The sequence below is a fragment of the Macrobrachium rosenbergii genome, chromosome 46, assembly GCF_040412425.1.
Source record: "Macrobrachium rosenbergii isolate ZJJX-2024 chromosome 46, ASM4041242v1, whole genome shotgun sequence".
Classification (NCBI taxonomy): domain Eukaryota; kingdom Metazoa; phylum Arthropoda; class Malacostraca; order Decapoda; family Palaemonidae; genus Macrobrachium; species Macrobrachium rosenbergii.
In genome coordinates, this window is record NC_089786.1 from 13,257,200 (window position 1) to 13,282,183 (window position 24,984).

Consider the following 24,984-nt stretch of genomic DNA (forward strand, 5'->3'; position numbering starts at 1 on the left):
ACGAATGGACAAAAATCTTCACATGACTACCAGAGAATCAGGCTGACAGCTCCACGTCTATTGATTGCTCCGTCCCTCTGGCGTTTTGAGTTTCAGGCTGAAAAGTCCTGAATTCTCTCTGGTTTTTCGGGAAGAGTGATTGCCCGGGGGAGGGGTCACGGACCTGTTTTGCTGGGTGTGGGGCCTTCGATTGTTCCTTTTGTGCTTTCTGAGAATTATATGAAGAATGGTTTCTTTAATAATTTTAATAATAATAATAATAATAATAGCAGCGGCAGTAACGATAATATACCTACTGCATAATCAGCATCACCAACTACATCAGTAACAGTTAAAACATCATCAGCGACAATAATAATAATAATAATAATAATAATAATAATAATAATATTGAGTTCTTTGGATATCTAGATGGTTGTAAACATGATTTTCCATTAATTAGGTTTCATTACCAAGTCAGGGGAAATGAGGAAGTCTAGGCCTAAGTTAAGTCAAGGGAAGTGAGGAAGTCTAGGCCTAATTCAAGTCAGGAAAGTGAGGAAGTCTAGGCCTAAGTCAGGTCAGGGGAAGTGAGGACGTCTAGGCTTAAGCCAAGTCAGGGGAAATGACGAAGTCTAGGCCTAAGCCAAGGCAGGGAAAGTGAGGAAATCTAGACCTAAGCCAAGCCAGGGGAAGTGAGGAAGTCTAGGCTTAAGTCAAGTCAGGGGAAGTGAGGAAGTTTACGCCAAAGTCAAGTCCGGGGAAGTGAGGAAGTCTAGGCCTAAGCCAAGGCAGAGGAAGTGAGGAAGTCAGATAGATGAATTTTCAGTTGTTTTCGGTCAACCTTGGTGGATCTTTTAGACTTGAATGATTTGGGAACACTTTTATTGTTCGGAGAAGCCCTCTGTATTTGTAACGGTTCTGTATTTGGAATGGAAAACCTGTTTGCAATCAAGTTTACCCTTTCAACAGTGGTTACATTCTGTCAGTTATTGCAAACATAATGAAGGAGGGAACTGATTTACCTGTTTATATTCAATATTACTGGCTGGCGATGGGGGTATTTGGGCAAAGTCCCCCGCACCCCACCCTAGTAGGACACGGCTGGTGATTCATAGGTTGGGTAGATAATGTTGCGTTTGTGTCGTGGGTCGAAACCGAAGCCGAAGCTGAAATAGAGTCCGAATGGTCGGGTCCTAGAAGCTAAAATCAGAACTACCAACCACACCCATCTTCTCTGTTGAATCTATGTGCATTCATGGTTGATTATGTTTAATGTTACGGAGATTTTCCCTTTATATTCTATTGATACTTGCATGGTTTTATGCATCTTCGCTAAAATAATTGATAATACACATTGATATTAAATATTTGTTTCCACATTGCTCGAAATATATAAAGGTAATGTTGGTAATCCTGTGTTGAACGAAAATTTCAAATTGTTTCGATTCTATAGTTTGAGGTAATTACTATAGTTTGAAATAATTACTATTACCGTAATTTTTTCTTATGATTCTTATAAATATCATAGATTTGATATTTGTGCATCATATGTTAGTTTTATTTTGCTTGATGGAGCTTTCAATGCAGAAAAAAATAAGTTTTTCAGCTACGTGCTGTGGTTGCCAGTTAGTGGATTTCGAACGAAATCCTCTGGAATTTTTAGCTTCACTTTTGGAACTTACTGTACAATCCGTTTTGCCATTAGGTTTCGAAGTTGGTCAAGACCAAAGCCCAGATTCGAAGAAGAATATGAGCAAGAATAACTCAACTCCGCACATAGTGCAATCGGGGTATGAAGTAATTTACACTATCAAATTTGATCGCAAAGTGTTCGATCGGTATATATCGCTGGGGATGTAGGAATGGGATAGAGAGTTTAGGCTATAGGCCAAGCATTGGGACCTATGAGGTCATTCAGCGCTGGAAAGGAGATTAAGAGTAGGTAGGTTTGAAAGGTGTAACAGGAGAACCTCGTAGTTGCGACTACGAAATAATTGTTGGGAGGGGTTGGATAGCGAGATGGAGGAAAGATAATGTGAATGGAGGTACAGTAAAGGAATGAAAGGGGTTGCAGCTAGTGGCCGAAGGAACGCTGCAAAGAACCTTTAGTAATGCCTACAGTGCACCCCGTGAGGTGCATTGAAGGCACCATCCCCCAGAGGCCTGGAGAAGTAAACGGCAGCTAACACTTAACAGGACTCAAAATTTTAAATCGCTTACTTGAAAATAAAAAGGTGTCCTTCTCTAATTGAAAACGTGTAAAAATTTTAAAAGATAAATCCATAGTGGTCGTTCACTTGTTTTGGCAACTCTTATAAGATAGAATAGGTAAAAAAAAAAACCCACGGCAGTAGTAATAAATTAATTATCATATTTCCATACATTTAAATCGTGTATTAATTATAATGAGAAATCAACACACATTCCATCAGTTCTCAACAGAATTGCCATTCTTTATTTAAATGTTCATAACAGCTGATACACTGGATACTTGTCAGCCTTACTCAGTTCGCTAGCACTAGACGACACACAGACTATTAATAAAAATTATCCAGTCCATTAAAAAAAGGTAAGTTGTAGGCTGAAATATATATATATATATATATATATATATATATATATATATATATATATATATATATATATATATATATATATATATATATGTGTGTGTGATTCCTAACTTTTGCTCCGTCATTTTTGCCCAGTTGCAATTGAAATCGCTTAGGGTGTATTCAAAGTTAGAGACCAGAAAAGAATGAGAATAATAAAAAAAAAGAATATCACATAGTTCTTTGCACTGAGCTTTGAGTTAGTTGTAAAGGTTATACAAAAAGCTCGCTGTGATCGCGAATAACCATTAACGATGGCTAGAGAGTGACAAGGGTGGTTTGTGTCAAACGATCGGCCGGGAACAGCCTGACGAGAAACACCTAATTCTGCCAAGCCAAGTTTCAGGATCACAAATGTAAACAATTCCATGATTTCATGTTGATGGTATATTTGACAAGGGCATTAACTTGCTAATAAGAAAACTGTGTAAGATTTCAAGCGTTCATCAGCGTATACCAGAGGTGATTTGAAATCAAACTCAGAAGTTTCTGCAATCGAACGGGAAGTGGTTGCGCGCGCATTAATTATTAATATAGGTTTCCCCCATACATATCAGAAACCAATGGTGCCTGTCAGTTAACCAATGAAACATCTATACGAAAACGTCTTAGGAGCGTATTGACAGGAGAGAGAGAGAGAGAGAGAGAGAGAGAGAGAGAGAGAGAGAGAGAGAGAGAAGGGAACCTAAGGCTTAGTAAGTTAGTATATGACCCAGTAGCTAAGTGGCTTTGGTGTGGAAGCGACGCAACCGAGTGTGGCTCCGCGAGAAAACATTGTCCTTGACTCAAGACATCTGGATTCAACCAGCCTGTTTAGACAGCCGCTAGACGTCCGGATCATACATTAATTTTGAATTAACTTCTGTTCTTAAGAGGGATGACACTTATCATACACAAATGTAAAGATATTTTGTTCACATTAGTAGTGTACACGTTTTCGTAAGGTAGTTGCACGCCTTCACGTGGTCCTGATCAGTGAAAGAAACTTCAAGACGAGATGCGCGCAGATGAACGGGAACTCGGTGAGTATTTTCTTGTAGTTTTCATCCAGATACTCTGTCAGGATTCTATATCACGTTGTTATTCATGTGCTGAAAGTTATATACATATATATATATATATATATATATATATATATATATATATATATATATATATATATATATATAATTCCTTGAGTACAGTGGTAATCAGGTTCCTGCTTCTTCAAATTTACATTATATATATATATATATATATATATATATATATATATATATATATATATATATATATATATATATATATATATAATATATATATAATATATATATATATATATATAATATATATATATATATATATATATATATATATATAATGTAAATTTACATGACTCATATCAGGATCAACCCAGGTCTCAAATTTACATTATATATATACTGTATACACACACACATATATATATATTATATATATATATATATTGTAAATTCCTGACTCACATCAGGATCGAACCCAGGTCTTAAAATTGAAAGAGGAGACCGCTGCCAGCCAGACCTCGCAAGTCAGAAAAGAAGCTGGAACCTGATTACCACTATACTCAAGGAATTACCAGGGCAGGCTAACTGCCTTCCCTACCAGCTTGTTTTCCCCAACTTCCCGACTCAGCAGTGACCCAGTTGACAGCATTTCATTCGAATTATCCTTTCTGAGTGAATATGATAGAAATAGTCAACACAGAGTTACTTGTGGATCAAGAAACAAATTTCTGACATCAGGCTCGAACCCAGGTCGTTCATTTGAAAGACATAAAGATATGTATGTTTGTATGTATGTTATTGTGAGCATTGCAGTACCGAAACAGATTCATTTTCACTTTCATAATACTTATTTATCATTAAACTATTTCGACAGGGGTCCATATTTATTCGAATTTTGGCGTTTGAAATAGTTAAAAATCTATTTTTTTTATATATACTGGCTGTATGTTAGGTGTTAAGCAATTTCTCGACATTTTTCAAAATACACTTGCTTTATATATATATATATATATATATATATATATATATATATATATATATATATATATATATATATATATATATATATATATATATTTATATTATATATTTTATATAATATATATATATATTATATATATATATATATTTTATATATATATATATATATATATATATATATATATATATATATATATAAATATATATATATATATATATATTTATACTATATATATTTATATATATGTATATATATATATATATATATATATATATATATATATATATATATATATATAAATATATATATATATATATATATATATATATATATATATATATATATATATATATATATATATATATATATATATATATATATATATATATATATATATATATATATATATATATATATATACATATATATATATATATATATATATATATATATATATATATATATATATATATTTATATTTATATAAAATTTTCATATGTACTTTGCATAGTATATATTTCCTAAATTTGCCTTTAATGTAATGCAAATTACTCTTCACATTTTTCGCAGTTTCAGCTTGTATATTATGTGCAGTTTAGACATTTATAACAATTTTGTCTTTTTCAAGTTGACGTCACTTACACATTTTAAACAATTGTAGCATTTTGGCGTTGGGCATATATTTATACTTAGTTTTTTTTATTTATTTAATTATTTATTTATTTTTTTTTTTTTCCTTTTGTGAGGCAGTCTTTGAGTTAGCAACAATGTTCGTATTTTTCTCTGTTAAGCGCTAAACTTCTGGTTTACGTAATTAATGGGTTTTATGTGACTGTTAATAGGAAACTTTATGTAAGATTAAATTTTATTTTTGCGTTGATATACATTTTTATGGTGCTAATTTGGCTTATCTACGTATATTTATATCTGCTCCGATTGCTGGTACTAAATTTATACTAACATTGACCATATTTTAGTACTAGCACTTATATATTATATATATATATATATAACGATAGAGTAGCATATTTATATGTTTATGTAAACTATTGTATTTTTCTGTCCGCATATTTTCTGTCTGCACTTTATGCCCCATATCAGATCTTAAAAACTACTAGACTAGAGGGCTATAATATATATTGATCATCCACCACCAATCATCCTACATACCAAATTGCAGCCTATATAGTCCTCAATAGTTTTTATTTTATTTATATTAAATTTAGCCATAATCGTAATCTGGCAACGATATATAGACCACCACCGGGCCGTGGTTATTTCATAAATTTGCCTTTATATAACATTATGCCGAGACCGCAAAAGATACTCTGTTTTTTGGCCTGGATTTCAGCTTGAAAACTAGCTCGCGTGCAGAAACTTAGACATTTATAACAATTTTGTCTTTTTCCAAGTTTTATGTGTCTTGTCAAACACATTTTAAACAGCTGTCGCCTTTGTTGAACTCTACTCTTACATTTATTTTACTTCTAGTATTTTTATTTATTTAATTATTTATTTTTTGCTGTTCATTTATTTAATTTTTTTTTTTTTTTTTTTTTGTTTTTATACTGTGCACAGTCTTTGAGTTTAATAACAATGTTCGTATTTTTACTCTGTTAAGCGCTAAACTCATGTCAAGTAAATAATGGGTTTTATGTCACTGTTTATAGGAAACTTTATAAATTTTGAATTTTATGTTTTTTCAGTTTTATAATTTTTATGGTGCTATTTTAGTTTATTATCTTGTTAGATGCCAGTTCTGCACAATTTAGTCTTTCATGTTAAGCTAGTACTAAACTTTATCCAGTTTTACTAACATGTGACCAAAGTTCTTTAGTACTATATTTTAAAATTTTGACGCGTCAGGTAACGAGGCAGTGTTCACTATTTATAGTTTTATTTTAAAGAAAAGCATTGTTCTGATATTTTTTTCTGTCCGCACTTTACTTTTGATTGGGCAGTTTTTCAAGTTTGTGTTTTTCTATGATGGGGTTGTTGAAGTAAATGGTATGCCAGCCCTCAGATCTTAAAAATTATAGGTGTTTGGTGGTAAATCCAAATTTAGGGAAAGAGAAGAGGCAATCCACCCACCAATCATTTTCATATGTAAATTGCAGCCTTTCCCTGAAAACAATAGTTTTTATTTCATTTAAGGTTTAACGCAACATAACCATAATCGTGCATCTGGCAACGATCATAGGATAGAAAACCGGGCCGTGGTTAAATCTTTTTCCCACCGTTATCATATTAACATTATGCCGAGACCGCAGAAAGATAGATCTGTTTTTGGTGGCCTTTTACGACCGCATAGCATACCCTGTGACATCAAAACAGTTATTGACTGTGGGCCTCGCCGAAGAAACTTCCACTTGCAAGGCAACAGCTTCTACTTATTTTGGCTTTGGACCTGGCAGTTTTATGTGTCTTGTCAAACACAGTTTTGCACAATTTCGGCTCTCTTGTTGAACTCTACTCTTACGTTTAGCACACGTTCTAGTATTTTGCGCAGTTTTGTCCCTTATGTGGAACGCTGTTCATGTAGTTTACTTAGTGTTGGCTTTCATGTTATTGGGTGTTTTTATACTGTGCACAGTTTTGTCTTTAATAAAGGAGGGTTCGTATATTTTACACACGTAGCCACTCATGTCAAGTGCAAATAGCTGGTCTTTCATGTTAAGCACACCTTATAAATTTTGCAGTTCATATATTTTTCAGTTTTATAATGTTAAGCGCAGTTCGTATACTTAGTTTCGATTATCTTGTTAGATGCAGTTCATAAATTTTACACAATTTAGTCTTTCTTGTTAAGCACAGTTGCTAAATTTTATCCAGTTTTACTTCCGTGTTAAGGAAAGTTCTTATATTATTATATTTTCAAATTTTACTCTCATGCCAAGCTGTGTTCATATATTTTACAGTTTATTTGTTACGTTAAGCATTGTTCTGATATTTTCCACTATTCCTGGCTGTACGTTTACCGTTGATTGGGCAGTTTTGTACAAGTTTGTGTTATATGATGGGGTTGTTGAAGTAAATGGTATGCAAGCCAGCAGTTTCCACAGTTATAGGTGTTGGGCCTGGCCTTTTAAAAATAATGTTAGACTGCAAGAAGCAGTTTCAGTTATCGGCAGCCGGGTGGCATTTTCCCGAGATGTAACAGAGCATTAGGACCTTTCCCTGAAAACAGCGGGTCGCCAAATTTCACTGAAGGTATTAACGCAACATAACCTAACCTAACCTAGGATCATGGCAGAAAACCGGGCTGGTGAAATCTTTCCACCGTTATCCCTACGTTAAGGGGTCGGTTGCCTGATGCGCCTTCTTACATCAGGCGTGATTCATTGTTTGGCAAAGGGGTTTTTACGACCGCATACCCTTGCTGACATCAACCACAGTTATTGACTGTGGGCCTCGCCTTTGACTAAAAAGTCCACTTGCAAGGCAACAGCTTCTACAGTTATTGGCAGTGGACCTAGCCTTTTACTAAAAGTAAGACTACAAGGCAGCAGTTTCTACAGTTATCGGCGGTGGACCTAGCCTTTTACTAAAAGTAAGACTGCAGGGCAGCAGTTTCCACAGTTATTGGCGATGGGTCTAGCCTTTACTAAAAAGTACGACTGCAAGGCAGCAGTTTCCACAGTTACCGGCTGTGGCCTAGGCATTTAGTAAAAAGTAAGACTAAAAGGCAGTAGCTGTCCTTTTAGTCGCATTTTACGACACGCAGGACCTACGGTGGTTTTTACACCCGTACCACAAGGCAATGGGCTGGTGCAATACTATCATACACGCATCTCAGGAATTTGCAGCCGGGTGTGTGCAGAGGATTTGGATGAGAGGTGGTGTGCCTGTGGAAGCTAAAATTGAAATGCAGGAACAAAGTGTTGAACTAACGTTTTTTAATGAAGTGAGGTGTGGAAGTTGAATTTGAATGAGAGGATACAGGTTGAGGCTGTTGAGCTGTATGCAACATAAGAGCAATTGACAAGGTGGGAAGAATGAACATACGTACAAGTGGTAAAAACGTTAACGCAGATCAGAGGGTAAGTCAGCGTTTCCAAGGTGGTTCAGTCATTTGGAAGCGGTTGGATGGCGAATAAGTCACTGAAAAGTGTATAATTCGAAAACATTAGAAAGGAAGAGGTGAGAAAACCCTGTAAAGTGCAGGATAAATGATGCAAAAGTAGTATTTGAAAGTAAGGGCCTTTAATCCAGATAGTGGAAGAGAACTGGAATCGAGTGGCACAGTGTGTATAGGGTATTCGCCATGCCGCTGACGAGTTTGTTTTTAATGTGTAGGCTGCAGCGTGACTAATATTATGGAGGTTTTCTGTGCAGTGTGCTCATCCACTCTTCAAAAGTTCAAGTATGAGCGTGAGAGTAACCATCTTGTTTTCTCTCGATTCACTTTGTCAGGGAATCGACGGAACTTTGATAAGTGTGTGCATATATCATTGTGTGTGTGTATATATATATATAAAATATATATATATATATATAATATATAATATATAATATATATATATATATATATATATATATATATTTATATATATATATATATATTATATATTATATATATATATATATATATATATATATATATATATATATATATATATATATATATATATATATATATATATATATATATATAATATATATATATATATATAAATATATATATATATATAAATTATATATATATATATATATATATTATATATATATATATATATATATATATATTATATATGTGTGTGTGTGTGTGTGTGTGAGAGTGTGTGTGTTTTGTGTGTAAAAGAGAGAGAGAGAGAGAGAGAGAGCATGTACACACATTGGGTGTATAGGAAGTAGGTACGTTTCTATGAAATCTGTGTAGGTCGAGCGGCTGTAACCAGATTCGTTGCCACAAACATCGTCTATTTTAGACGTTCCGGCCTAACGCCACCGCCACTGATATATGAAAGCGAATGAAATGCAGCCACCAAGTTACAGATTTACAGTCAGCAACCACGCCATTAAGTTAAGAGTGCAAAAAAAAAAAAAAGTAATTCTATACAGAGTTAAAATGAAGCGAAAGATAATTGAAAAAGTGGTTAACACGAATACAGGTTCAAAAATCTTTTTTCAAGTACTGTATAAAACACAACCCGTATCTTGGTAAATAGTAAGAGCCATCAAAAAAGGAACAAAATTCAGGGATATGTAGAGATTGATTGCAAGAGCTGAAGAATGAGTCACTTTAGGAAGTATAGATAGTGAATATTGCAGGAGGGTCGGCGCTTTGACATTCGAAAGTTAACTGATCAGATTCTTTACGTCATACCCGGACGTTGTGAGGTGTTCTTATGCATTTTCTTCTTGTCTTGTATGTTTAATCGATTACATTAGACACACTTTATAGTTATATTGAAGGTTTTCCCCTGCTTCTGTTGTAGTACTAACTCGGAAGTCACTCAGGCTCTTTTGTGTGTTTTGTGTTTTATTTTTTTATCTCTCAACCCAGGGCTACCATACCTTACCTCGCCTATCCATTGAGTTGCTGGTCCCATTAGTTTTTTTTTTTTTTTGTCATCTTGTAAGCCTGAGCAACTGTTTCTGTTTTCTCATCTCAGCAGCAGCGCCAATATACATGATTGTCATTACCTTATTATATTTATTTTACTAATGTCATTATTTCTTTAGGTTTGTGGGCTTAAGTTGCATCCACACCACAGTAAAACATGTCTTAAACACACTAATATTGGCCAAAGACTTCTCCTCAACTTACGGTCGTTGGCATTTTTCAACCTGTTTGTGAGATGTATGCAATAAATTGCTGACGTGTGTTTTGACATATTTTACTGTATTGTGGACGTACCCTACGCCACACTGTTACTGGTTTACTTCAGTCACTGTCGTAGGTATACTGGCTTTAGTCTTGCTCGTTCGCTTTCCGCTGTTTTACTGCTTTTAACTGGTTACTGTTTTAGTAGTTTCCTCATGCAATCATGTCATCAGTTTGCTCAAACACTGTCATTGGTCTACTTTGGGGTGTGTGTCAATTTGTCATAGGTTTACGTACGATACTGTATATTTGGTATATTTACCACTAGGTCCAACCTCACTTTGGCTAAGGTGTCACTGGTTTATTCATTTCCACAGGCCAGTGGTTTATTTCTGTCGTAGTTTCTTTGCTTTACCAATATCTCTGCGGTTTTTGTTGATGTAGTTTCCATTCAATTTGTGATTGTACTGCTCGTTACCAATTTATCCCCCTAGAGGGATGCGCCGTCAGTGCACCTCATGTGGTATAATGTAGGCATTACCTAAGGTTCTTTGTAGCGTGCCTTCGGCTCCTAGCTGTAACCCCTTTCGTTCTTTTTACTGTAGCTCCTTTTATATTCTTTTTCTTTCATCTTACTCTCCACCCTCTCCTAACAATTGATTCATAGTGCAACTGCGAGGTTTTCCTCATGTTGCACCTTTCAAACCTTTTACTGTCAATTTCCATTTCAGCACTGAATGACCTCATAGGTCCCAGTGCTTGGCCTTTGGCCTAAATTCTATATTCAATCAATCAATTACCAATTTATCTCTTCAAAAATGGAAAAACGCATTCTCCATTGTTGGTTCAATGATTTTATTCCTACCACCTCCTTTAGATTATTGGGGATATATTTTTGCGGGATACATTATTGTGCGTTATGATAGTAATGATAATGTTCAGGGTTAATCGTTGTCATAAGGGTCTTGAATATACAGCAGAGTAACTTGCCACTTTTCACGAGGTCGTAGCTCTTCTTTTTCGTCTTCTCTTCCTCTTTCCCTCCATTGTGGATTGGTGACACCTATAAAACTTGATATCCTCATTTCTCGCTAGTAGTGGTTCTTCAAACTGGGGTCCCGTTGCTAATAACCAGTTGGTTCTTAACCACGTGGGGGTAATGAAGCTGTTTCTTGCTCAGGGTCTAAAAGGCACTTTCTAAAAACTAATAAAGCTGGTTCTCAAACTGGGGTAAAATTCAGTACGTTTATAAATAAAATAATAATAAATAAATGCTAATATGCGATGTCCACTGTCCTCGACAAACCCTCGCATTGATATTTAAATAAAAGACAAACAATACCATGTTTCCCATTAATAATGCTGCAGTAATGTCATTATTTTCTATTATTAAAGAAATAATGCTTTAATTCCAATTTGTAATAAAAGGAATAATGCTTTAATTTTAATTTTTCGTCAAAGGAATAATGTCTGAAATCTGAATTCTTTATTTCTTAAGACTTGAGTAAAAGTAAAATTAATTTCTTATATATAAAATGCATTAGAAATTAAGCATTAATATATTTTTCTTTCCTTTATACTGCATTATAACTTCACATAACTGAAGAAGAATGGGGAAGGAGTAATGGTGATCAGTCACGCCACTGCCGGGGGTAACGATACCAAAAAATTTGAGAACTACTGATGTACTGAAGTCGGTTTTACTGAGTGAAATTCTTTTCTCTTCGAGATCAAGAGAATAGGAAACTGCAGACCTTTGATATCTGGTGTTTTGGATTCTGGAAGTTTGCCCTTTAGTTATAGTGCAGAGCCCAGACGGGAAAGGCTGTTGCCTTACTGGCCTGCGTCTCTTGAAAAGACGCAGGTTAGGTGAGTCAAGAAATTTTGGCGCTTTAGAATTCTCTTCCTCCTCCTGCTTTCCTTATTACAATCTTTCCAGTTTCAAGAACCAAGACAATTGGTTTATTCGTGGTCAGGCTGCACCGTTCTTTTCCCACCCCCATAGGGGATAGTGCCGCTGGTGCACGTCACCTGGTGCACTGTAGGCATTACTAAAGGGTGTTTGTAGCCCCCTTTTGCCCCTAGCTACACCATTACTAGCCCGTTACTTTACGCCCTTTCCGCTTCCTTTCTGCAGTCTTGCTGTCCAGCCCCTCTGATTATTCTCAATGTAATAATGGCGTTTTCTTCCAAACCCTTTAGATCCTTGTACTGCACTTCCTTTGTTTTCTGGATCTCCCTGTCCTGTCCAACCACTCCAACTCCCTCTTCTCATTGTCTTGAGGTGGTGAATGGCCGGAAGTGCCTCGGTGCTTGGCTTGACAGCGAAATTTCATAAATCAAAATCATTCTTCTTTCCCAATTGAGTTCTTTGAATTTTCAAAACCTAAATCCGTTAGATTTATCGTGGATAGGCCCCACCTTTGGTCATTTTCTTCTTTATTTATTCCGGTCTGGGCTTTATACGGATATGTGGTTCAATGGCCCTCTGACCTTGGGACTCGAGATTGAAGTTGGTATGTGAGTGGTTTTCTCTCCGCATCCGTTACACTTATGCCCGCTTTCATATTTGACATTTTTTTTTTATTGTTTTCTATAGTGTATCAATCGCGTGACTACTCCACGAAAGCGTTTTCTGATAGACGCTATCGTTGTCAACCACTTACAGCATTTTTCTCCGACCAGGCAACGTGGCAGAAAGTGTTAAAAGCGCCCTTCATGGTAATCTGGGTGTAGGTAGGTGTATATACAGTGACTTAGTAATGCCACTCTTAAAGGCACCGTGACTACTGTTGAGTTTTCTGAATTATGAATCGGTTTCAGCATATATCTACTTTTTTCCGCTGTTTTGTGTTAACTTTATTATATATCTTATTGCCTTACCTTTTTTTCCATCTTTACTTTATATCTCTTGTTGCCTTACCTTTTTTTTCTATTTTTTCACGTCTGGGTAATTGGCTGGTACTATATGAACTTTCCTTTTCAAATAATAATGACATTGATTCTAAGTACCCGAGCATGTTTTTTTTTTTTTTTTTTTTTTGCAAATTAATCGTCATGTGGTGTTGGGACGAATCGATAGAACCATTCATAAAATTGTGATTGATAATAGCAATTGACTTGGCCAGAGTAGCAGTTCGTTCAAGGTCATCTGTTGGCATTGAAATCGGGAACTCCTTAGCACAATACATTTGTTGTTGGCAGCAACACTTCTGTTCCGTCCCCTTATATCTGAAAGTGTTACTATCTGTTCCATTCTCTTGCCTCTTCTCAAGATATAAACTTGACTCTGTATCTTACTTTGACATCTATTTCCCCAACCGTAGTGGGGCAGTGCCGTCAGCTCACCTCACGTGGTTTACTGTAGGCATTACATTAAGGTTCTCTGCAGGGGTCCCTTCGGCCCTTAGCTGCAACACCTTTCGTTCCTTTTACTGTACCTCCGTTCATATTCTATTTCTTCCATCTTACTTTCCACCTTCTCCTAACAATTTCATAGTGCAACTGCGAGGCTTTCCTCCTGCCACACCTTTAAAATCTTTTACTTTTAATTTCCCTTTCAGCGCTGAATGATCTCATAGGCCCCAGCTCTTGGCCTTTGGCCTAAATTTTATATTATCCCTCTTTCTGTTCCCACAGGGAACTTGTTCATTACCGAATTTACAAGAAGTGGTTAAAATTGCTTATCAAAATAAAGGCAGGGAATGCTGAAAGGTGATCCCAGTAGAAAAACGTGATATGCGTTATATAAAAGTCCAAATTCCTTCCAATTACTTAAGTATGTGCTTCTTTCGAACATCGCACCTTTCAATCCATTGTCAAGTTATGGGTGCAATCACTCATGGCATACCGTTGACACACGCATGTGACCTCTGCCGCCCCCAGATATCTGTGCGGGTGAGAAACTACGGGTCTGGGTGACAGAAATGCCTCCCACACGGTGGCACTTACGTCACACTGCTGAGTGCCATAGGTGTTTTCTTTCATTCACCGCGCATAATTATGCATATATCTGTCATTTATTGATTCTTTTAAATCTTTCTCTTTATATGTATTTCTTTATTGCCTTATGCTTTTATCTCGTTTCACCACTTTAGGCGGTACATTGATGACAATATTTGCCTGACCAAAGTTGATATATCCTAGCTCAACTAAAGGAAGTATTTTTGGTAATTTTGATAGTCCTGTGGAAGGTTGCTTACACCCCAAACAGTACAGATGAATGAGTGATATTTTAAGCGCTCGGAAAGTAAGTGCAATGATGAAAAGAGGAGATAATAAAGATGGGAAAGTTAGTAAATGGATATCGAGGCCGTGTGTAATTTATCGCTGTGGGCATATAATAATATATATATATATATATATATATATATATATATATATATATATATATATATATATATATATATATATATATATATATATATATATATATATATATATATATATATATAATTATATATATATATATATATATATATATATATATATATATATATATATATATATATATATATATATATATGTGTGTGTGTGTATAGGCTATATATATTGGATGTATGTATGGATGTGTATAAAAGGCTCAGTGGTCAAAAGTCACCGTACATGGTAGTTTCTAAATCAGGCAGCGGTTCAAATCCCACTGGCGACGAAGCACTTATCAAATGTAATTTCCCTTGGGTTTAAGTTATTCCCGAGGTATAGTGATTTGGATATTAAACGGGATTTGTGGCCTAATATGTGTGAATATAAAAAAAAGTCATTGTGTATGTAGCAAAAATTCACACATATACATATGTATATATTATATAAGTATGTATGTATCTGTGTGTGTAAATAATGTGCATCTTTGTCTGTGTGAGTGTTTGCGCGCTTGCGCGTGCGTGCGTTTTATGCCTCTTTATGACCCGTTGGCGCAAGCACCTTACCACTAAAATTTTTACACGACTCAGCAGTGTTTGGTATTTTAACAAGGCCGTCGTATAAAGCCTACGATGAAATCTCTCTTTAGTCCGACCTTGGGCCCGACTGAGTGTAATAGTCTCATGTTAAAATTAGTTTTGATTTATCGATTCGTATGTTATTAGCTGGAAATAAATATAGAGGTATATTTTTTTCGGGAATTAAAATCTTTGGCTATAAAGTCCTGTCAAGAACCTTGTATATCGATCAGTTTTCATCGATAACTAAACATTATTTAATTTATTACCTGCACTGAGAGGGTTATGTTTCGCCCGAGTGTTTGTGTGTGTATATGTGTGTGTGTGCGTGCGTGTGTGTTTGTATGAGCGCGCGCGCATTGTTTGTTGTTATGGGGCATTTAGTGCCTGTAGTTGAGCAGGTTATGTCGAGACCTGATTTATAAATTGTAATGATTTATGAATATTAGATGATTCACTTTCAAGTAATTATTTTTGGAAATATGATAATTTGTCACCATTGAAAATATCTGGTCTATAATTACGCTTTTATATTTTTGTTACTCCGTAATATAGGAGGAGGAGGATTATTGGAAAAAGCGGCCGACATGTATTGAAAGAGATCTTGTAAATTATCAATGATTGAATTTAGCATTGCGAGGTTTGGCTAAGTTTTGCTTTACTGAGTAACTGTGCTTTCTCCATCATCCACAGCTTTTTGTTTCTATAAAACTCCTGCCGAAACATTCTTGTCATTTAAACTCCCTTTATGGGCACCCTTCATAAATAATGAACATTGGAGTCATTAAATTTGATTCTGTCCGTGGGCCCAGAATTCGAATATATGTGCTCTGTTCCAGATGCAAGCTTGTCACGACTTGACGCCATTTTTCATGTTTTTTTTTTTTTTTTTTATATGACTTTTCCTCCGTAGTGGAGGTAGCTCCAGGTAAAGTTACGCATCGCAATATATGTATGTATATTAACTTTATCCATTACACAATTGTTCTGTGCATTAGTAGAATTACTAAAAGGGCCTCATTCAAACTGGATGGTATCAAATGGAGTATTTATTCAGAAAAAGTTACAAGCTTCCTTGGACAAACAGTCCACATTATCAAGTATCCATAAGGAGTATTTATGCAGAAAAAGTTTCAAGCTTCCTTGGACAAACTGTCCACATTATCAAGTATCCGTATGGATACTTGATAATGTGGACTGTTTGTCCAAGGAAGCTTGTAACTTTTTCTGAATAAATACTCCATTTGATACCATCCAGTTTGAATGAAGTCCTTTTAGTAAATATATATGTATATATATAAATTATATATGTGTATGTATGTATGTATGTATGTATGTATGTATGTATGTATGTATCAATACATTTATTTCTTCCAGTTCCAGTGAACTGGTAATCATTCATTAAAAGAAATCAGTTTCGTAGCCAGACGTATGTCCTCACAAAGCGAAGCGAAAACAGAAATCCAGGCATTGATCCGATACATAAATTACGTCTGTATTTGCCCAATGTCTTAGTTATTGGAATGAAGTTATGTGCAGACGGTGTTCCACGAGGAATTTTTGGCAGTGGCTCAGTATTTCATCACCTAACTTCCTTTTAAGTATACATTACTTTGGGAAGGTTGAAATCACGTATGATTTAGCTTATGAGATATCTAAACGGCGCACGTGGCCTTTGTTTCACGGTCAGCTGTGAAAAATGATATTTTGTGAATATTTCGGAAGCCCCGTAGGGGAATAGTGCTTTCAGTGCGTATCACGTGGTGCATTGAAGGCATAACTACGGGGTGTTAGCAGCGCCCCTTCGGTCCATAGCTGCGCTCACTTTTAAGCCTTTTACTTGATCGCCATTTCCGTTTCCTTATCTCTTGCTGTCCAACATCTTTTAACTATCAATTCTTCGCATCTGCTGGACGTTCTCCAAGTTCTACGTTAGAGTCTCCGGCCGGCTAATGAAAAATTAGAGGAATTTATTTCTGGTGATAGAAATTCATTTCTCGCTATAATGTGGTTCGGATTCCACAATAAGCTGTAGGTCCCGTTGCTAAGTAACCAATTGGTTCTTAGCCACGTAAAATAAGTCTAACCCTTCGGGCCAGCCCTAGGAGAGCTGTTAATCAGTGGTCTGGTAAAACTAAGGTATACTTAACTTAGATCCTTGTACTTATCTTTATTTTCTGGGTCGCTTTATATCGTGCTGTCCAACCACTCTAACTCCATCTTTTCACTGTCTTTAGTGCTGAATGATCGAAAGCGCCCCAGTGCTTGGCTTGTGAGCCTAAATTTCAGAAAATCAAACAGATTTTGGAGGCCAGGTGTGTGACTCAGTCTATACGCTGAATGCGCCTTGATCTCCTGATCGACACATCGATACAGGCGAGTTTTATTCAACCAATCAGTACGTGAACATCGATTTTCGTTTTGCTTTGCGAGACGACGCTTTTAGTTGTAATGTATTATTTATGAAAGGCTGTTGGTCATTTATAATGCCAGAACAATTGAGAAATAAATTTATAAATTTATTAATGCTTTTGTCGAAACTTTTTCCTTGAGGGGCAAAATGATAGGAAAAGGTTAGTGGTTGTGGTTAAGGAAACTATTTGTGTGTGTGTGTGTGTGTGTGTGTGTGTGTGTGTGTGTAATTAATTCATGGCAGTTTAGGTTTGCATTTGATTGAGCAAACCGGACAGGTGTGTGGTAAAAAAAATCTTTTTCAGGAGCAGAAAATTATAAAAGTATTTGAGAGAGATGTTCTTGTGATAAGACTAGGAACAATTATAATGGAGTTTCAGTACAATTATAATGGAGTTTCAATACAATTATAATGGAGTTTCAATATTCAGCGAATATATTACGTATGAATACAAAGGAGTTGCCTCATGAATCTTTAAATATTTTATAGGATGACAGCTCAAGGTTACAGCATGAAAAAAGTCTTTTAAGAGAATAATGTAGTCTTATTTTATTTTGTTATGAAGGCTTCTTTTTATAATAATAATACTAATAATAATAGTAATAATAATAATAATAATAATTTATTATTTATTATTATTTATTATTATTATTATTATTATTATTATTTATTTTTTGGTCTGTCACAGTCATCCTATTCGACTGGGTGGTTTTTTTAATGTGGGGTTCCGGGTTGCATCCTGCCTCCTTAGGAGTCCATCACTTTTCTCAATACAGTATGTGCGCTGTTTCTGGTAGCACACTCTTCTGCATGAGTCCTGGAGCTACTTCGGCATCTAGTTTTTCCAGATTCCTTTTCGGGGATATTATTATTATTATTATTATTATTATTATTATTATTATTATTATTATTATTATTATTATTATTATTATTATTATAAAGAAATGTAACCCTTAACGAAACCATAAAGCCGTTTTTTCCACTCTCATAGAGGCTCATTTGAAGGATTCTCTTGGTGAAAGATGCAAAAAAAAAAGTTCAAGGAGTTAGACAGCTGCGTAAGAAGAGACCAAAGGGAACGAGCGAAGAACAAGCCACAGAGCTTTGCAGGTGGGACTTGTTTAAAGCTTCACTCGAGTCAAGCCAGTCTACATTTTTCTTCTCACTTCATGTTCTTATATTAAACTTTTTTAAAGGGGATGGGCGGTGGGCCTAGTCCTGAAGCAAAAAGAAGAGTATGAAGGAAACAGAGTAAGTCTTAACCCTGAATGAGTCAAATAGACCTCGAAAATTGGAGATAAAAGTGGAAGGTGACTGGTTTCCTATCACCAGTGGGCCAAAGTCCAGACGTTCCGTTATTATTATTATTATTATTATTATTATTATTATTATTATTATTATTATTATTCAGAACACGAACCCTATTCATATGGAACAAGCCCACCAAAGGGGCCATTGACTTGAAATTCAAACTTCCAAAGAATATGGTGTTCATTAGGGAGAAGTAAGGGAAGGTAATGGGAAATACAGAAAGAAGCCTGGTTCGTGTTCATTTCAGCAAGCCTTTTGATATAAGTTACTAATTTCACCACTAAATATCAATGTAATTCAATGCTGACATTAATAAATGCAGTTTTAACGGACCGCAGCTAAATCAACCATTGTGATCTCTACATGTACCAACTCTTTTTGCTAGACAGGCATGCATATATATATATATATATATATATATATATATATATATATATATATATATATATATATATATATATATATATATATATATATATATATTATATATATATATATATATATATGTGTGTGTGTGTGTGTGTGTGTGTGTGTTTGTGTGTGTGTGTGGGCGTGACTCTGACTGCACTAAGATTTTTATGACCAAGTAACCTTGATGTAAAACGTCCCGGATTCCCCAACGAATGATTCGTGTTCTTAAAGAGAAAAAGGTGGTCCAGATTTTTCCTGCATCGATTGCACAAATAGCTGGCGATTGTCACCTGTCAGACTGTCTGCGTACTGCCGCGTACATTTTTGTTTCTTCTTCAGTAACTGTGTCCGTAAGTGTATATTTGTCTTCTTTAAATCATATATTGTATGCCTCAACGATTTGATTTTTTTTCCATTAGGATATTTGAGTTGTTGGAAACTTACCTCATGGCTTGTTTCATATGATAAGTGATCATGTTAAAGAATAATGTGATATAATGTTAATAATAATAATTTATGATAATAATGATACGTCTGTTATATATACAGTATAAATACATATGTATATATATTGTTACGTGTGGGGGCTTGGCTGATGAGTTTATTAATTCATTAACGTAATTTATGAGGCCCTGAGTGCCAAGGACACACGTAACCTGTCAATTAAAGCTAAAATTTAACCGCAAAGACAGACAATTATTTGATTGAATAAGGTCGCCAGTAGAAACAAAAAACCGACAAAGAAAGAATATGTAGTTAGCGAGGAGATTACATGAACTATCGGCCCCCTTCGGACATGGTCAATTTTCCCTTTGCTTCACATAAGGTTTTAACGCAACGGATTATATCGTACGCAATTTAGTACTGGTAAAGGCTATATCTCTTCCAAACAATTGGAGCGAGACACAAGGCTGCCTGAATGCTGAAATTTACTTACTTAACCTCCCTAATTCCTGATTACTGGACGGGAATAGTTGAGTGTCGCTAAGCAATATTAATTATTCTTACACTAGACTTCATAAAAGTAAATTGTTTATACCAATCAGAGATGGTGGCAAAGAGGGAAAACAAAGACACTGGAAATACAGATTTCAAACTTACCGTTGAAGTGCGTTGTTTGCACATACAATGGGTGATCAGAAGCCTTGAAAAGTGTTTTCTCACTAATACCAATGAAACAGTAAGAAGGCAAGTGCAAAGAATTAGTTATACCCCACGCATGCGCATTCCATGACGGCAGGTCTCTCTCTGACCTCTTTTGGTCAAAACAGGGCGGCTGTAGCGTTGGAGGCCTACGCTTCGGGCAGTTTGAAAATTTTGACAAAACATCACCGAACATAGAACAGGGAAAAGGAAGCTTTAAGACCACCTTCAATAGAGGTTACTTGGTGAAACACTCCCTATGGGTTTAGGCCCTAATGCTAACTGAAGACACTTTTTTTAAATTACCCAGCCCACCTGCATGGACAGAGATGTCTTCCTGTCTTTGTTAGAATGATATTCCTACAATAAAAATGCATAGAGGGCGAACAGCAGCATATTTATAAAAGCTCCCCCCTTAAGAGGGCCTTCACTCCCTTTCGGGCGTGAAGGTCTGTACTAAGCAAGCTGTTCGCCTCTATTAGGTTACTCTTTTCCCCCTGAGCAGATTTGTCCCGTGCAGCCTAACTAGCTACGGGTCTACCTAACTGTAGATAGGATATGAGCTTTGATCACTTATTTTACATGATCCTAGCTGTACTTAAAGGTCCTTACAGTTATTACGTGCTACCTCCTATAATCGTGATGTTTTAGACCTAGCCTAATGGTACATTCTATGGTATTTCCTAGCCTAACCTATCCTAATGTTTGTAAAGAGATTTTTGTATATTTTATATGTATTCTCAATATTTATTCTTTTATTGCAGCCTTGAAAATGAGACTAGTCTTGAAACGTCGGCACAAATAACGATGTTTTTATGTACCAGTCTGTTTCCACTGCCCTCAATCCTGATATGTCTGACTGATTTGCTGTCCTGCCTGTATCCTTTATATATATATATATATATATATATATATATATATATATATATATATATATATATATATATATATATATATATATATATATATATATATATATATATATATATATATATATATATATATATATATATATATATATATATATATATATATGAGTGTACTTTTACTGTAGGACCACAGTATAATATGAAGATAAAAGGCCCATAAAACTCTATTTGAACATTGAGGCCATATTTTTAGAGCACCTCCTTCTGTGCCCCATGTTCACTGGTAAAATATGGACAGATGAAATGTTACAAGGGCATATATACAAAGCATATGTAGGTGTGGCATTAAGTCTCAGATGGTAACCTGCATACCATCAGAAGCTTAATGTTACACCTACATATATTTTTATATATACTCTTGTAACATTTCATTTGTCCGTATTTTACCAGTGAACAGGGCCACAGAAGGAAGTGCTCGAAATATAACTATGGTTGCAACGTTCAAACAGTGTTTTATGGGCCTTTTTACCTTCACACACGCACACACACACACACACGCACACGCACAAACACACACAAACAAACAAACAAACAAACACACACACACGCACGTGTGTGTATATATATATATATATAAATAGTATATGTATATATATATATACATATACTATTTATATATATATATATATATATATATATATATATATATATATATATATATATATATATACATATACTGTATATGTGTTTGTGTGAACTATATTTTTAGTACAAAGCAGCTGACAACAGACACAAGGTTTAGGTCATAAATAAGAAAGCTAATTAGAATGCAGATTTAGTATTGATAAAATACTTTCGTACAAGAATATTAATTTGATACCTTGCCTCCTCGGTTCCTGCTGGACTTTATTAGTGGCTGGAGTACTGTAGACACTAGTGACCTTTGACATGCAAAAGTTTTAGAAATACTTATTATTATTATTTCAGTAATAATACTCATATTTTTCTATTTATGTCTCGTCAACTCAAATGCATCAATTAAAGGAAGTTATCTGTGCGTCCCCAATTTACACAGGTTTTAAAATGTCGAATATGATTTCATTTTATAAGTGGGCTATTAGCTGTGGTTTTAGCATAAAGTGGCTAATAAATTTTCACTTTGAAAGTATTAACTCAGGTTTTAGTGGAAAATTGATCAATATATTATCACTTGAAAGTTATTAGCTTAGTTTTAAGTAGAAATTGGCCAATACATTTTCCATTTTATAAGTATTAGCTCATATTTTAGTATAATTTGGTTAATATATTTTCAGTTTATAAGTATTAACTCAGTTTAAAGTGCAAATTGACCATTATATTTTCACTTTATAAGTATTAGCTCAGTCTTAAGTATAAATTGACTAATATACTTTGTTTATAAATATTATCACAGATTTTAAGTATTAAAATATATTTTAACTTTCTAAGTATTAGCGCAGTCTTAAGTATAAACCAGCCAATATAATTTACTTTATAAGTATTATCCAGGGAATTAGTGTACTCTGACTAACATATTTTTCAGTTTACAAGTATTAGCTCGGGTTTCAGTATAAATTGGCCAATATATTTCCACTTTATAAGTATTAGTTCAGGCCTTAGAATAAATTAGCCAGTGTATTCGTACTTGATAAGTATTACATCGAATATATTAGCCAGTATATTCTCACTTTGCAAGTACTAAGTAATTTGAAATTCTAGTTCAATTCAGTACAGTTCCCAGAATCTGTAAGATGCTTGTCCTGAGGTGTGACGTCACGAGGTTACGAAATGCAGAAGGTGATTTGCTCCAAAACTAAAGCCACAGTCGCTGATAAAAATCCAATGATGACAACAATAAACGCAACCTGAAAAGGAGACAATGTTTTTGTTTTCGTTAAATTAGCTAAAACTATACGCAAAGAATCATAGATTGATAGTGGCTGATTTTGACGCAGCACAAAATCTTTATATTATAAAAATTGTTACTGTTAAATCTGTTAAAACTATATGAAAGTAACCATAGTCTAAGTTGACTGAATGTGACGTAATACATTTCTTCACAGGACGTGCTTAATACTAGGAAAAAAAAACTCCAAAGGCATATTTAATGAAGGAAACGGTTCAGTATTCGACTAAAAAACATCGGCAATGATTATTGTAAAAACAGGACAGGTTCATTCAAAATATTTAATGATTAATTATCTTGTGGAATATTTCTTTTACGTAGATAACATTCAAGTGATTAATTATGTGCAAATAATGGATGATGGCATATTCCAAAATTTTTTGGAAATAAGCCTACTTTATAGCTGTTGATACGCTTTTGTTAGCTTAAAACGTCTGAAAATAGTACACAAATACACACACACATGCGTATATATATATATATATATATATATATATATATATATATATATATATATATATATATATATATATATATATATACATACATACATACATACATACATACATACATACATACATACAGGGTATATACTGTATATTACCATGAACGTACTAGTGGTAAAAAGACCTACTAATAAGAGTTATCCCAGTGATAAAGAGACCATTACCAAGTTACTCCTAAGTAAATATCATGTCAAGAACTGCCCTAGAATTCTCCTAGAACCATTTAAGAATATAAAGGCTAAAAAGAACTGTCTCATAGAACCCTCTGTTCATCACAGCCATTTTCCATCAGAACAGAACTTGATCCTTTTATACAGAGTAGATGCATTTCATATTAATGTTGTAGCAATAAAAACAAAAAAGCAAATAAGATAATTTCAAACTGACACAGTTCTTCAAAGACACGACATGCTTCCCATGTTAATTGTTGCAGCAAGAATTGAAACAAAAATAAAATAAAAACAAACGAAAAAGGCCAATGCAAACTGACACAATTCTTCAAAGACACGAACTGCTTCCCATATTAATTTGGTTTAATGTTATCAATTATCCCATTGTCGGCCCTTCTTTCCTGGAAGCGGGTCACGTCCACTCGGTTAGGTTAAGTGAATGCTTACTTGAGTATGAGAGAGAGAGAGAGAGAGAGAGAGAGAGAGAGATTCAGAAAGCAAATGTGCGCTGCCTGAGAAAATGTTAAGTAAAAATGTTTATAACTGCACACTGGCAGTGTTCTTATTTGAAGATACGTCGTCTTGGGCTCCCGCTTGTAGCTTTCCCGGTAGCCGAGTCGGACGTCTTACACTGAGGAGTTCAGAGTAAAATTATAAGTTCTTTTCTTTATATGATTTTTTTTACGTCGGGTATTTGTATAGGAACTTGTTGCTGTATATTTCCTAACTAAGACTTATCATCCCCTGACTAAATTATATCTTGTTTGTATCTGTTGTATGGAGACCTATCCTAGTCTCTACCTATCGAAGCCTACCTGGCTAAGATTTTGCGAGGGGGATTACTACGCACAACAATGTAGTCCCGAAAGTGTCACTGAGGCAGAAGCCAAGAGTCACACAGACAAAACAACAAAGGTTTTAAGATGGTGGAC

General features: G+C 34.8%; 1 protein-coding gene across 1 annotated transcript in view; it reads left to right on the forward strand.

The window, feature by feature from the left end:
- The first annotated feature begins 3,126 nt into the window (after positions 1-3,126).
- The window catches only part of LOC136830372 (uncharacterized), a 225,882-nt gene continuing 204,024 nt past the window's right edge, over positions 3,127-24,984 (forward strand). Inside the window, exon 1 of the mRNA XM_067089907.1 lies at positions 3,127-3,616. The gene's annotated coding sequence lies outside the window, so the exon portion shown is untranslated. The remainder of the gene's footprint in view (positions 3,617-24,984) is intronic.